The 14,872-nt window shown below is 39.3% G+C and overlaps 1 protein-coding gene and 1 long non-coding RNA gene across 12 annotated transcripts in view; both read left to right on the plus strand.

The window, feature by feature from the left end:
• The window catches only part of LOC146598839 (uncharacterized), a 186,506-nt gene that overhangs the window by 82,098 nt on the left and 89,536 nt on the right, over positions 1-14,872 (plus strand). The gene's annotated exons all lie outside the window — the stretch shown is intronic.
• RC3H1 (ring finger and CCCH-type domains 1) overlaps positions 8,840-14,872 on the plus strand; it is a 55,188-nt gene continuing 49,155 nt past the window's right edge. For all 5 annotated transcript variants that reach the window (XM_085299636.1, XM_085299638.1, XM_085299639.1 and 2 more), the window contains exon 1: positions 8,840-9,064. The gene's annotated coding sequence lies outside the window, so the exon portion shown is untranslated. The remainder of the gene's footprint in view (positions 9,065-14,872) is intronic.

The raw sequence follows: 14,872 nt of genomic DNA on the forward strand, positions 1-14,872 counted from the left end.
GCCGGCGAGGCGGCGGGGAGGGGGCAGGCGGTTGCTGCGCTGCGGCCTGCTGTGCTTCCAGCGGGCCCTGCGTGCTGGCGAGACGGGGGTCAAACCTGGCGGGGTCGAGCGCGGAAGGAGGGGGGAATAATAACAGTAATCATAATAATTAAAAATAAAACAAAGGCGAGGCGGTGGGGCGGCCTTGGGCGCCCTTTGTCCGGCCGTACCGCCGGCCCGGGCTGCTCCAGGTGCAGGGCGCGCTGTTGCCGGGGCTCAGCCGGGGTTTGCCCCCAAAAGCCCAAAGTGCTATTAAAAGAAAAAGGGGGGGGGAAAGAAAGAAAAAAGTAGCTATTTTTTAATTATCTTTTTTCTGGGAACTCGAAACATATAATTTTCTCCACATGCATATGTATGTCTCCAACAGTAGCTTTCTTTTTCTCTCCAATAGTAGCTTTTTCTTTTTCTTTCTTTTCTTTCTTTTGTTTCTCTCTCTCTTTTTTTTCCCTTAACAATTTCAGTCAAGTATCAATGAAAAATCTTGTCTCCCCTCTCAGGTAGYGGTTACTGGTTTTAGGGCGTTTTAGGGCGTTTTTCTTAGATTGCAAATGGCTACCCCCCAAAAAATAAATTAAAAACAAAAAAGAAGAAAAAAGATCAAAAAAAAAGAAGATTAGAAGGGCCAAGGTAACCTGGACAGTAATGATGCTGCTTTAATTGCTGTGACTGTTTTTATCTTCTAGTGACTCTCCTTAGAATAGAAATGCAGTTGTTAACTTCTGTGTTTATGCTGTAGCCCTAGAGACTTATTACCTAGTGCAGCAATGCTATGAAACAGGGAAATTAGTCTCTTCCTATATTTACTACTTCTTCTTCTTTTTTTTTTTTTTTTAATTCCCTCCCCTCCCCCCGGCATGTAGGGTTTTGGGGAGAGTCTACTTTGTAGTCTGCCAACCATAAATTTCTGTGTTTCATAGTTACATAAATAACGAGGTGCTCATAGGAGGAGTGCATGCTTTATTGACGGCTGCTAAGCTAACTCCACCAATAGAGCCATAAACCGCGTCTTTCTTTAGCCCATTAATGTGTGGTGTTGATGTGAAATTATGGTTTCCGCTAACATAAATAGAAACAGGCTTTATCAGCTAGGCGCTCTTTCTTTTCCCTGCAATCGCTACAGCTCTGCTTGCCTGTCYTAGGAAAGGCTCTGTCAGAGCAGACAACCTGACAGGTTGGTTTGGGGGAATTCAGAAACACAAGTACTGTCTATTTTGACAACCAGAGATTTGAGTGGTGTGCTTGTCAATCACTTTCGAGCAGGATTAACATTAATGGAGAGGAGTGGGAAGTTATTTGCATTTTGGATTTTTTTTGTCAATTTTGTATCCAAACTAGCTTAATTTAAAGCAAAATATGTTACAAAGTTATAGTGAGACTGTTGTAGGCTGATAGTGATTTTTTTCAAATCTGRTATCTATATAAATCTTTCAAAATGAATTGATAAGTTGAGTTTGTGTTCCAATGAACATGTGAATGCATGAACTCAGCAACTATTTTGTTAATATGTCACAGMTGAATTTAAATTAAGAGTATCTTAAGACGTGTATGTTATTACGAGTGGTCATGCTTAAGCAGACTTGAACAGAAATTAGCAGATTGGCTTTCAGGAACCTCTGCCATGTTGCCAGTGATTGATGCCGGTTTCCATCCAGATTGCTGTCAATCTCAATGAATCTCAGCTTCTGAATGCTAAATTTAACAAACGTATATTTGAAAGAAAGTAATTCAATACGTTATGCGGTTTGGAGATCTTGGGTAGAATCTGATGCTGGCAGAGCCTGATGGACTGCTTTCTTTTAGGATCTCTATCTCCTAACTAATCAGTGCTTTAAAGGGGTGCTTTATGAAACTTAAGGAGTTAACTCTTCCTATTCTATAATGTGAAATAATATGAAATGTAATTACCTTTTTTGTTTGGTTGCTTTTTTGTTCTTTACCTGAGAATTGTATAGCTTGCATGTGGGATATCCGGAACAAATATTTCATCCCTCTGAAAGCACTAGTAGAACTGCAGCTTTCAAATAGTATGAAACATAAAACTGAATTAAAAGAATGCACTTGCACTTAGTCTTCCAAACAAATGTGCCCAACTTTTCAAATAGCCATGCAGAAGCTACTCTAAGATACCTTTCAAGCAGACAATCCTTCATGAGAACTTGTGTTAATTTTTTTGCAAGGCCTGTTCACTGTTTAATTTTCCCCATGGGATTCACTAAATCATTTTGCAGATGAAACTGAGTGTGATTTTTGTGGTTTTTCTTTCCTCACTAAATCAGATGGCGGTTTGCTGGAGCATCCCAAATAATATTGGCTCTTAGGCAAAAATAAAAAATTTAACTCAAGGTACCTGAGAGATAAGCCATAGGGGAAACTGTAGTTTGAAGTTAATGTCTTGGATTGTATTCTGTAATGAATATGAAGCCGTTACCATATAGGAGCAAAGGTATAACRTGATTTTATTATGAAAGGTCAATATATAAATGTTTTGTGCCAGTTGAAACTTCATTGTCACCTTCAAGGTTAGTTCGCTGTGGRCTATATTACAGTAATACAGTCTGAAGTCTATATAGTTGTGATATCTGGGAAAGAAAACCACAACTATTTACTCGTGTTACGTTACTTTCCTTTCTGTGTATAAATATTCCACAGTGCATGCTGAACTGGGGCAGTTTCTGTAGTTGTTAGTTTGGCCACTTGCTTTTCTCAAGAAGTGCTTATGACGATGCTATCTYTTGCATCGGTTTCATTTTCTTGGTTACTAGTGTACCAACAGTTGAAATGGCTTTAATTTTCAAAGGGGTAACAGATTTCTAATGATTTTTTTTTTAATTTGTGGAAATGCATAATTGAGGGCAAGATGCAGTGATACTAGCTCTGCCAGATTGTTGTTGTTTTATGTCTTTTTTTTCTGACATAAAAAGATCGTCTGGTTAGAGTGCTTGAGGGAATAGGTTTCTTGCTACAGCAYGGCAGTAACTTGTCTGGTACTAGCTAATGCGGGAACTCTTTTTTTTTGTGCTTCATATATCAAGATTTGTAGATAACTTGTTGCAGAGTGGTGTTATCAGAAACAGTACTGGTCGCACAGCTCTGGATGTTGGAAATTRTAGAGAGGTATGTTTCATACAAGTATTTGTCTGGAGACTCCTTTCCCATACAGTGAGAAAGAAAGTGAGGACATGAGGTTTAGGGAACTTCTGGCAGGCAGAGGTGGCTTATTATACACATCTGCAACATCTTGCAGAAATGTTATGCRGCGGACTTTCAATAGTTTGTGGTAAGGCTGGCAGAATACCAAGAGCTGGGATTTCTATTACCTTTGAGAAAGCAGCTCTTGGCTMTGGCTCAACCTGGAACTTGGTGTGAGCAAGCAACTGTTGCCTTCTGCAGATGAAAGATAGGGCCCATCATCTGATAAGCAGCATCTCCTGAGCACTGGCTATTAATAGTTGAAAAATCTGAGGACTTTAACATGAATTCATGTGGAAGAAGGAGCTGCACATCCTCTACAGATTTCTTATCTGCAACATTCTGCTCAGCATATTATTTTTCAAAAAGAAAACAGAATCTCAGGAAGCATAAGGGTCACATGTAGAATGAGACAGAAAATGTCTTTATAGGTGAAGGCACACAGTCAATTGATACAGTGTTTTATGCAATRTTAGCTGCACTAGTTAAAAAACGGGGCTTACTAGTATTGCAGAGAAAAATCTTCACATGGGAGATGGAGGAGAAGAGAAGAGGCAGGAAAACAGAATTCTTCTGGTAGATGGAAGAATTCAATTTTTTGTGTCTTGCTGCACAAGAAATGGAGAGAGACGCAGTTAAGCTGAAAAACAATGCAGTTGTAGCTGAAGAAAGGAAATAATCTTTAATTTGATTTTTCACAAATTTGATTACTGTGTAATTTGAGACAGAGCACAGAAAAGGGCATTCATGTCAAAGATGGATCATATTGCGGTAAGGTGCACTGAAAAGTCTTGAATTCAGCATTTGGAAAACTGGAGAGTTCATTGACAATTATTCATTTCAGCTTTGCAGCTATGATGTGACGTGTTCTGCTTGGTGGTAGACCCCCCCCCCCAATTTCCTGCAAAAAATGTTGCAAAATTTGTTTGTTTGTTTTTCCTCTTTCTCATAAAGCATTATTGCCCAATCACAAAAATGTTTGGAATTATGTGGTGGTGGTGGGGAATATTACAAAAGTGTCATTCTAACATAAGATATGTGATTGTCCTTAAGCTRTTCCTTGTGCTTTGTTTCTTCAGTAGTCTTGTAGCTCTAGTAACCTATATATATGCTAATGTTGGAGAATCTTGGTCTTGCAGATGGTCCTTTTTCTTTCTTTCTTTTTTTTAAAAAAAAAGTAAACAAAAAACTGGTTCTTTTTATCCCTTTATGCCCGTTTAATAGATATTTTTAAAATGATGTTTTTTAAATGCTCTTTAAAAATAGTATGTTAAGGTTAACTTACAAAATCTAGGCTTTCCAAACTTTGTTATTTTTCAGCGTGTTTTCCTGTTTATCAGACCCTGTCAGGATAAGCTTTGAAGGCTGAGGTAAGATTGGTTTTGAATCTGTTGTTCRTTACAAACTTCTGGTTGATCAGCTGATGGAACAACAGTGCTTTTGGTCTGGTTCTAAAGGGCTTCTCAGAACTTCCTCTTGAAATTGTTTATAGCAATGCCTTCAGTTAAAGTGGTGAGCACGTTGGAAGGTCTGTCATTTCCCCAACTTTTATCCTCCTTTTTCCTTTTGAAAGGAAACCAATCTCTTTATTATATATCAAAGGTCTTTAGGGACCTGCAAGCTAATTATTTTTGATAAATTGTGTCAGGCAGTGTTGGTCTCCAACTCAGAGTTGAGAGCTATCCTTTGAGKCTAAAGGAGTAGAGTTCAGGGAGGGTGTAACAAAGGGAAGGAATGAAATGTATGCCGAGGGGGGTGGTTTTAATTACCTGCTTATTAATAAACCAGTTTATTTGGAACACTCGAGTGTTTGGTAGCACTTAACTTCCTGTGCTTTGTTTCTGAAGTAAATATTATTCATGCTGACATTCACTCTCTTTCACTGTCTTCACTTTTTTGTAGCAGTTGTACATGAATCAGTAACTCTTGCATGTCTTGCTGCAGTGATTATGTAATATAAACACCTTCTCTTCAAAAGTGAGAGTGAAATAGAACTCTTACTGTTGACTATTACTTCCCTTGTAAGTCACATTCTTCCAGCTTGTTGGGGTTTTTTTGCTTCATTTTCTTTYTGTTATCAGTTTGGAACAGCAGTCCTTTAGGTACTGTTTGATGTTAGGAACTGTACAAACAAATGGAAGTGTTAAGACCTCCTTATCCAATGTTTATTGAATCTGGTAGTTGCAGTAAAGGGAGGCTGAAGTGTTCTGTGCCTTTTTTGTTTTCTTTTCTTTCTTTCTTTCTTTCTTTCTTTCCTTTTTCTTTTTGGTTACTTCTGTGCCAAGAGTCAAAAACCAAAGGAGAGACCTTGAAATTATCAGCCAGTACACTTAGAAGAAGTAGTAGAAAAAGCTACTCAATGGTGTACCGTGACAGTATGGAATTTACTTCTGTATAAGGTCATAACTAAATGCTGTGACTTGATTTGAAACAGATGAATTTGATTAGCTTACATGGCACTCTGAACTTGTGAAATGCTGCATAAACATTATTTTATGATCATTAATAATGCTGGCAGTTATGCAGGCTAATGATAATTAAATCTCAAGTTTCTGGTATAAGCTGTTTTCTAGAAGGCCTGGGAGGAATTTTTCTCCTGCCTTTACAAGTGAACRTTGTGCTGACAAAATTTTGCGAAATCTATTCCTGCTCGCAAGTCCAGTGATGTATTGTTTCTCTACTCACCATCTTCCACAGTTTAAAATTCCTATTTCTGTCCATTTTACCAAATCAAGCCTGAGTTTTGTGCCCCGATCAAGTATTCTAAATGTTCTGAAGAGATACTAAAAAGGCAAAATGCTATCCTGCTTTAGATAGGAGGTGTAGAAGAAAGAGTAGGAGTGTATGCATACTGTAAAGCAAGTCTCAGAGCTCTCCCCCTCACTCAAAAAAAAAGGGGGGAGGGGAAGGGGAGAAAGAAGGAAACCTATAAAAAAAAAAAAAAAAACCTCATACTATCTGAGCTATGTTTTCTAGCTTGCTTAAGAGTTTGGTGGATAGGTATTTCTTGAGCTTTTCTAGATTAGAATGTCTTTTACGTGGTACTTGGATAATTGCTTTTAGAGCTGCTGTCTGAGGAGCTCAGGCATTCACAAGTAATGTATCAAACTGACAAATTACCTTATTATAAACGATGGAGCCAATTAATCAAATTCAAAAGAATCTTAATAAATGGTTGTCCATTATAATATTCCAAGTGTCACCTGCTTAACATTCAGGTTTCTTTCAAAGCTAGGAAATGACTAGTTTTTATTCCTCAGCTTAAGAAGAACCATAATTCCTCATTTTATTCTCTTTGCAAAGAGAATGCAGRTGTTGTTTCAAAAATAAATCAGAACAAGGAGAAATGCCACAAATGATTAAAGCAATTAGAAAGAAAATATCACCCATTCATTTCTCTTTCCAGACTTGTATGACTTTCTTGTCAGATGTTCTTATTAGTTTGCTTGCTAAAAGAGTGTTTCCTTGTGGGGTGCTTTTTTCCTGGTCCGTTGATGTCTTTACCTCTCCTCTCTAATGATCTTTCTCTCCCTGGTATTTGGTGCGTTCCTTCTAGCTGATAAATATATTTTTAACTTCATTTTGTTGTGAACCAGTGTACAACTCAGMCAGCTAATGCAGGTAGCAGAGATGGCACATTGCCTATTAATTGCATTACTTTGACAATTCAGACTTTCAGGATGGGCTGTTTGGATAATGGAGCGAGCGTGGGACTCTTTGTTCTTGGACTTTGCTGTGGACTATCAAAATGTCACYGCTTCCTCTGGAAGCAGTGAGAAGCTGGGGAGTATTGTTCATGGCGTGCTCCCTCGTGACTACTTTGGCTGTTGCTGTCAATTTGGAGAGGGAAAGATAAAAATAAGTTAGGCTAAACTGGCTTGGTGGAATGGACTGGTAAGTTAAACCAGAGGCTACGACTCAGGCTGTCCTTCCTGTTTATGAGTCACTCTCCTGTTTAATTGCGTGAAAAGGCCTCCTGTAGAATTAATTAAAAGAGGAGTTAGTAGTGTTGTTAAGACTTTGTAGGTTAGMTTTGTCTTCTTGAAATGGAGAATTTTAACTTTAGCCTTCCTTGCTTAACTTCTCAGGTTGGTAGGGATTGAAGTTTGGGCACAATGTCTTTCTTCAGTGCAGATGACGAGTAGAAAGAAGGCATTACTGAGAAAAGCAAGAGGTGGTTAAACGGTGGTTCTTTGAAATAATGCAGACTATTTGAAATGCKACTGTTTTGTTGGATTTTGCAGAAAAGATGTGAGCCATCAGGGATGTCGTCTGAACATGCGAATGCTTTTCACATTGCTAGTCTCCTGTATTTGCATTCTTCATTAAAATATGTCACGTTGTGTCTGCTATTTCAAGACATTGCCCCAATGATGCCTTTTCTGTGCTGTTATATTCTGTACAAGACCTTTTCCTGACTTGAGAAGATGTGCTTAGCATTTCCCTCTGTTCTCTTGTTCCAAAACTGCTATTTGATTTGTCAGGTGTGAGGGCATATTTGTATTAAGGATCCGCAGGTAGGTGAGTGATCTGCAGGTAGATCGTTAAACACCATCTTTGCATGCTAAATCAGAAAGTAAGGGTTGATGGTACATTTGGAGTTCCTCTAAAGCATCCATCTCTCAGCTTTTTTTCCTAGTATAAATGGCTCTTTAGCAATGATGGTGGGCGACTGTGGATACTGGGAATAGCCTTGTTTTGACTCATGCCAGCGCACTTTGAGTAAAAGATGCAACGTTTCAGTTCTCCCTTCAGTGATGCCATTTCACGTTTTACTAGTGGCTCTGGACTTGCAAGATCTGTTGAAGTGCAAGATAATTTTTATTATTTTAATTATAAAAGACTGGATAAACGCTGCGCCCGAATGCAAAAAAAAAAAAAAAAAAAAAAAAAACTTGGTTTCAATTGGTGTACTGTTTGCACAGAATTGCTGTTTACATGAATTGGACTAAACCCATAGGTACCACATAAAAATTTCACACTGGAGACCTATATTTTAATTTATGTTTTGGATTTTGTGAGTAGTAGTTCCATTTAGGCCTCATGTTTTGAGGACTGAAGATGGAGAGAGAGAGGCTGATTATGACAGGAGAACTGTGGTAAAAGACTTGCTGCAAAGCAAAAAAACCCAACCAACCAACCAAACAAAAAAACCCTCTTTCTTAATTATTACCGGAGTTAAGGTAATTCTCACTCAGTACTGTAGTTCTTTGCAGAATAAGTTCCTGTGAAAACAAACTTGCTTGCCAAAATTTTAATTTCTTCTTAATGCGTGATGTTCTTTCTCATTTCTGTAGCACTTGCGAAAAGGAAGTAACAAAAATAGGACTATTCAGATTACATAAAAAGAAATGTGGCAAGCAGCTTTTAATAATTTTTTTAGCATATCTTCCTGTACCAGGTGTATCAGAATAAATCAGTTTGCTTATTTTATATTAAGCATGAAAGTTTCTGCATTGTAGTTCATAACAATGAAATATTTTCCTCCTGTTTTTCTGAGTCTAAGGATTTACACAGCTCCAGCCAGCAGCGAGCTGTAGTTGGCTTTTCTGGTTGCTCCTCTTTCAGTGGAACTTCTCAGTCAAGCATTTGTGACAAAGCTGCACAGAGGGTGGAGATGTCGCTGGGTGTGTTTCTGAAGAGGAATTATATGGTTGCAACAATTTTATGTGGGTTTTTCAGTTTCACTGCACTGGCTTAGGCTAGAATAATGCAATCCCTGTCACGCTGAAGCTTCGGCACGACGGGGATTATTTTGGCACGTACCGGGCAGGGGAGATGCCAYCAGGCTACGTGGTATCGGTGAGGGAAACAGCAGCCGGTGATACCTAAGCAGGTAACCATGCGGTTGTCGCGTTAGGCGCTGCACGGTGAGGACRGGGTGTGGTGTCAGTATTACTCACTGGGCATGAAAAGGATCACGGGTGTAGTTTCTCTTATGTAAAACCTGCAGGGGAAAAAAAAAAAAAACATTCCGCTGTTTTTTTCCTGTGAGTAATAGGTGAATTCACCTGCTAAATAAAAATGGTAGTTCTCCCTGCCCCAGCAGGATGGGCAAAAAGGACCCCTCAGCAATCCCTGCAGTGGGTTTGCCCAGGTGTTGCGACGGCGGCCGGGAGTCTCGGGGAGGCGGAAAGGAGTGACAGCGATCCTTTCTTTCCAGCACGCCTGATCCCTTCTGAAACTACGCTAATGAACTGGCGTAGCTTTCAGGAAGCGAGAATAAAATTGGTCATGTTGGGGTGACATGCTGGCATGTGAGCGCTCATTACAGAATGAAAATTGACAGTAAGCCATTGAAAAATCAAATGACTGCAGTGTGCTTATACGTATATTTAAATGCTTTGTTCCTGTTGGGCTTTGTATACAAAAATAATTCTCAATCCAACTCTAAAGGCTTGAGAAGTGATATATTACAGGGGGCTTTGGCTTACAGATTTTGAAAATTTCCTCTTTTGAACGGGTTGTTGTTCAGTTTTCCTTTCCTTTAATTGCTTTCAGTGTCAAAGGAGCAAGTGGCTAAGTACAGGAAGGTGTAAAGGGGTGTTGACTGTGTGGGTGGTAAGGTAGTTTCAATGCCTAGTTTTCCCTTCTTATGCCATAGTCAATTTGGATACCTGCTATTTCATCAGGGATTTATTCTGCATAAGACGGAGGGAATTTAAATGATGGAGTCATGTAAATATTGACTCTAACAGGCTTGCTATCACGTATCCTGGCTTGTTGTCTGCAGGAATGGAAGTGTGAATGGCAGCTAAGCACACGTTCTATTTTGACCACAGAAGAAGGAAATTTATAAACTCAGGCAAATAGCTTTCTGTATAGCCCACGTGTGCAGTAACTGTACAGCATTGTCAGGTTTATTCTCGAGGCAGAGATGTGTAGTGTTGCAGTCGGGTTATGTGAAGGGCCCGGATGCCTGCAGTCTCTTTGAAGCCTATGATGATGTCCTCCTTCAGAGCTCTTGGAGGGCTGTGACCACTTCAAGAAAGATTCTTAATGGCAGTTAAAACAACCAAGGGCAATATAAAAATGTTTGACTGCAGAACTACTGTTTTTAAGTGTCTTCCCATCCATAATTCTCATAAGTGAGGTCTGATCTACTGTGAATAAAGGTCAGTAACAGTAGTTTATCTTTTACTTTAAAAAAGATAGATTAGTTCAGCGTGCCTTGAAAATGTGTTTTACTTGCTGAACTTTAGCACACACTGCAAGATTAAATACTCTTTTTCTCTTTTTTTAAATTTTATTTTATACCATTCCTGTAGCTGGTACTGCTAAAATATAGTTGTAATAGTTTTTCAGAGATTAATACATTTTTTTAATACTTACTATTATGAACTAGGAATGAGAAAATTGTTCTTCATGGACTGTTCCACTTAAAACAGTTTCATGCTGAGTAAGCAATAAATATGAGAGCTTGTCGACTAAATGACGAAATCACATGTCTTTAACAGAACTGGTCTTAAAAGACTGAAGTATGAGTAGCAAAGGATTTAGCTAATTCATCAATCTGACAGTGCACTTTTAATAGGTAACTTCCTGGAATTATATTTTACTCATTGGCTTGGATGATTTTCAAGTTACATAACTTAAACTCTTAAAACTAGGTTTATAATTCAAAACCACTATGAAGAGGCTGAAAGATGCTCTTTTTCCTATTTGAATTCACACTCTTGCCAAAGATAATTATAGCTCTTATCCCTTACTGATAAGAGGATCCATGCGATGCTTGAATTTGGATTTCCGTTTTTCTTTTATACGGGACTGTCTCACATTGTTCTGTATTTTAAAAGTCCAGAAAGTTGAAGCAGCATTCTTTTTTTGTGGTTAAGCTCTGAAATGTCTGGTATTGGATAAGAGTAGGTGGTGAATGGAAACCCTGAGACTTGAGCCTTTTGTTTCCACTTTCTAAAACCACGAGTGCTGTTTTTAATGATCGTACAAAGCTGTAAAAGAAAAAGACACTATTTATAAATCTAGAAGGTAAGTGAGACTAACACCAAAGCAGCAATTTAAAAAAAAATTTTTTTCCTCTCTTATAATTGAAGGTTACATGAAAAATCTCATTCTGAGTGAGTGCCTCACCCCAGGCTATTTCTGGCCTCTGGAATCGCTCTTTTTAGCACTGCTACAAATTGAATCACCAGGTGCCAGTAGCATTTAAAGCAAATGAAGCTCAATTATGTTCTGAGTCAGAAGTACCTGAATTAACCTGCTTTTCAGCAACAGTTGTGTGACCTCTCCTACAGATGTTAAAAGACTGAGCCCAGTGTGAATGGTAATTTAATACTACTTACAAGTGATGAGCAGGTTTGTCCATGCTGCGTAGTGTGAATTTTTACAGCAAAATTTTGCTCAGAGGTGTGGAAGAAATCTTGAATGGTATGTTGAGTACCCTTTTCTTATCATACCAAACATGTTCCCCAAAAGGACGGATGATGGTGTTGATTAAGACTGAATTATAGAAATAAGTACAGTAATCATTTGTGAAACTTCCATTTTTTTAGCTTAATATTCCCACTAATATTACCACTGAGGCTACTGCAGGAGTAGCCCTAGGGGAATATCTGACTTAGATTGGCCTCTGCAATGTATTTTTGTATCAGTTACTGTAGCATTTACATTATTGCTTCTACAAAGCTGTGGCCTTAGGAGCACTAAGAAAACTTGAGTTATGGACTGCTACAGCATTCCTTCTCCTTCAGATAGTGCTTTGCTCAGTGCTATAACCATGTTGAGCCTAAATGATGGGTTTGAGTGTATTTGTGTGACTTGCACTGTGAAGAAACGCTGGTTGAATTTAGCTGTGAAGCGCTGCTTTGTGAAGCACAGGTAACTGTTTAGATGGGCCTGGTGTTGCTGCACTCTTAAAGCTTGTCCAGTGTGTCTCTTGTGGTAGTGGCTAAGGATTGCTCTTTGCTTACAACTTGGTTTCACTAAACAATTTTTAACAATACTCTTTTCAGTTCTAGTTGGGACAAGTCCAGCTAGGCTTAAACGATGCTCTGCAAGAAGTGAGCTGAAAACCTAGGTTATCTTCCACTATTATACCCTCAGTCTGCCTCYCTCCACTTCTTGAGGATGGCTAAGGATTGCGCTGTTGTAGGAAGCAGAACAATGTTCCTGACAGCTGTTTTCAAACAGGCATCTTTTCTCCAAAGTTGATGGTGCCATGCACTCTCTAATGCAGACAAAATATCACATGGTTGCTTGGAGAGGTGCCTTAAAGAGACTCGGGGGGGGGAGGGGGAAGGAGTCTTTTTCATTATGAACTCCTGCTATGATGAAATGTATGTCCCAGCAAACTAGATGCCTTTTGAGATAGCATCACAGTAGTCTGGAGATTGCTTTGTATACAATACATGAGATCTCTTCTTGTGATCACATTGTCTTTAAAATAAATTCAGGAGCTAAAAATCAAGCAGATTAAAAAAAAAAAAAAAAAAGAAAAAAAAGAAAAAAAAGTACCAGTGTGTTGCTTGAAAGTTCGTTAGTTGTTTTCACTGCTTGTGAATAGCTTTGTGTTTTTATTAAGGTACTCTTTTGATGTTTAAATGCAATCTTCAAAATAAATTGCATATACTGAATGAACTGAAGTTTTATTAGACTACTGTTATGTATACAGTTATTAACATGATGCTGCTAACATTTATATTTGAAGTGGAGGTAGCATTTACTGACAAGAAAAGGGATGGATCTCTTCATTCTGAAGAACAAACCAACTCCAAATCAAATAAAGAAAATTACTAAAGAGAATCTTTTGAGCCAAAGCTTTCAAACACTTAACGTATTTGTTACTTGTTCTTTATGTTTCTGAATCCTGTAATGTTCTAAGTAAAATGGGGTTTTGCATTTATATTTTCAAAGACTCTTTGAAATGGAAACTCCTTTCCCATGCTTAGGAGTAGCAAATATATTCACTTAATACTCCTTTTACCATACATTTCAGCATTTTCTTACTCTTACATGTGAGATTTTTGACCTTCTGGGACTTATCTAATAGGTAGTTTGTAAACAACAGAACATTATTATTATTTTTTTAAAAAGTGAATAATGTAATGCTAACTCTTGAAGTCAGCATATGTAAGTAGAATAGRAGCAAAAGTTATCAAGCTTTTGATAAGCGTTTATAGCCAGACTGTCATTCTCTCCCATTGTCTCATATTGAAATAAAGATAGAGTTATTACAGCTGTAGTGCCCCTYTGATGTCAAAGCAGGATTATAGCTGCTGAATCAAGTTGAGARAGAGATTTTTAGTGGAGAGGAGGTGACAAGCAACACTTTCTAATTTTTTTGTTTTATTTTCAGGTTGTTTTTATGCTTACTGTCTCAGAGGGTTGAGCTGGGTTTTAAGGAGATGCTTCTCCTCTACTTTATACCCATCTAATAAACAATAAAGGCATTGCAGTGGCAACAAGATCTTTTTTTTTCCTTTTTCTAAAATTTACTCTGCCTCTGGGCATTGCTGTCACTACCCTGGACATAAGCTGCTGGGGACTTGGGGTCCTTACCAGCCAAAGAAGATATTTTTTTTCTAGGTRATAGACCTTGGAACTTTTTACTGTTGAAGGCTGGTCACTTCGCTTTTCTTTAAAATGACCTGTAGAGGGTATATAGTGTCAAATGGGAATTAGGAAGGTAGTCATGTATATCTTCCTTGAAAAYTTGTATTAGAGCTATGTGCAGGTTTGTGTGCGTGGTTTGTGTTTCTCTTCTGGAGGTGTGTGCGCTGAGCTTCCTTTGCGTTCATGTTGGCTTTCGTGTTCCTGACTCCAGTGGTGTAAGACCAGCGATTGAATGTTGCGTGAGCAGGAGAGGTCGGCAAGAAGGAAAATCAGGTGTCGTTGCGGTTCTGCTGAGAAACGTTGGGTAAATCACCCACTACCCTGTCGCCAGCCGGCTTCCAGTGTGCAGTAAGCCCCTGGCTCTGGCCTCGCAGGATGGCGTGAAGCTCAAATCCTTGCCTCAGCTGCTCTCCGCTCCTCTGCCCGGAGGGAGGGTCCTGGCCTAGGGCTGCGGCTCGCCTTTTTTTTTTTCCTGGTGCTTTTCAAACCCAGGAAGTTTCAAATGAGGGATAACATCTTGTCCTTAGCCGAACTCGTTTTGCTAAAATATCTTACAGCCTGCCAAGTAAGAGCCTTTCCCATTGAAGGAGATCAATTTCTTCTTTCTTTTGTTTTTTCTACAGTTAAAACCCGTTACTGCACGTAACTGAAAACATAGCTTCAATCTGGTTTAGCTGAGCTTCAGTGAGGTTTGGGACAGGGTTTCAGTAGCGTTCATAAATTTATTTAAGGGCCAGCAAAGCCCAGTGAGAGGAGGGGGGAGCCCGCGGTGCACGCAGAGGTCGAGGGCTCCGCGCGGGGCAGCGGCTGGTCCGGGGGCCTGGGGCAGCGCGTGCGCCCTGCGGCGCCCGGGAATGAGGAAGCGAGCCGAGCCCTCGCCGCCGCTCGCCTGCCTACAGCTAACTTCCCAACAGCAGCCAGGAGGGGAAAAACAATGCCAAAACGTGTTGGAAACACGCTTCTGTGCTTTAGCGTAGTAGTGCTGTGCATGGAGCGCCACAGGCAGAGGTGAGAAGCTTTTCCTTCTACCTGCTCTTCTCTGATCAGGCGTTTTTATATTATGTGTTTTTTTGTT

The sequence above is a fragment of the Rhea americana genome, unplaced genomic scaffold (genome assembly GCF_003343005.1).
Source record: "Rhea americana isolate MKP2758 unplaced genomic scaffold, rheAme1 scaffold_151, whole genome shotgun sequence".
Lineage (NCBI taxonomy): Eukaryota > Metazoa > Chordata > Aves > Rheiformes > Rheidae > Rhea > Rhea americana.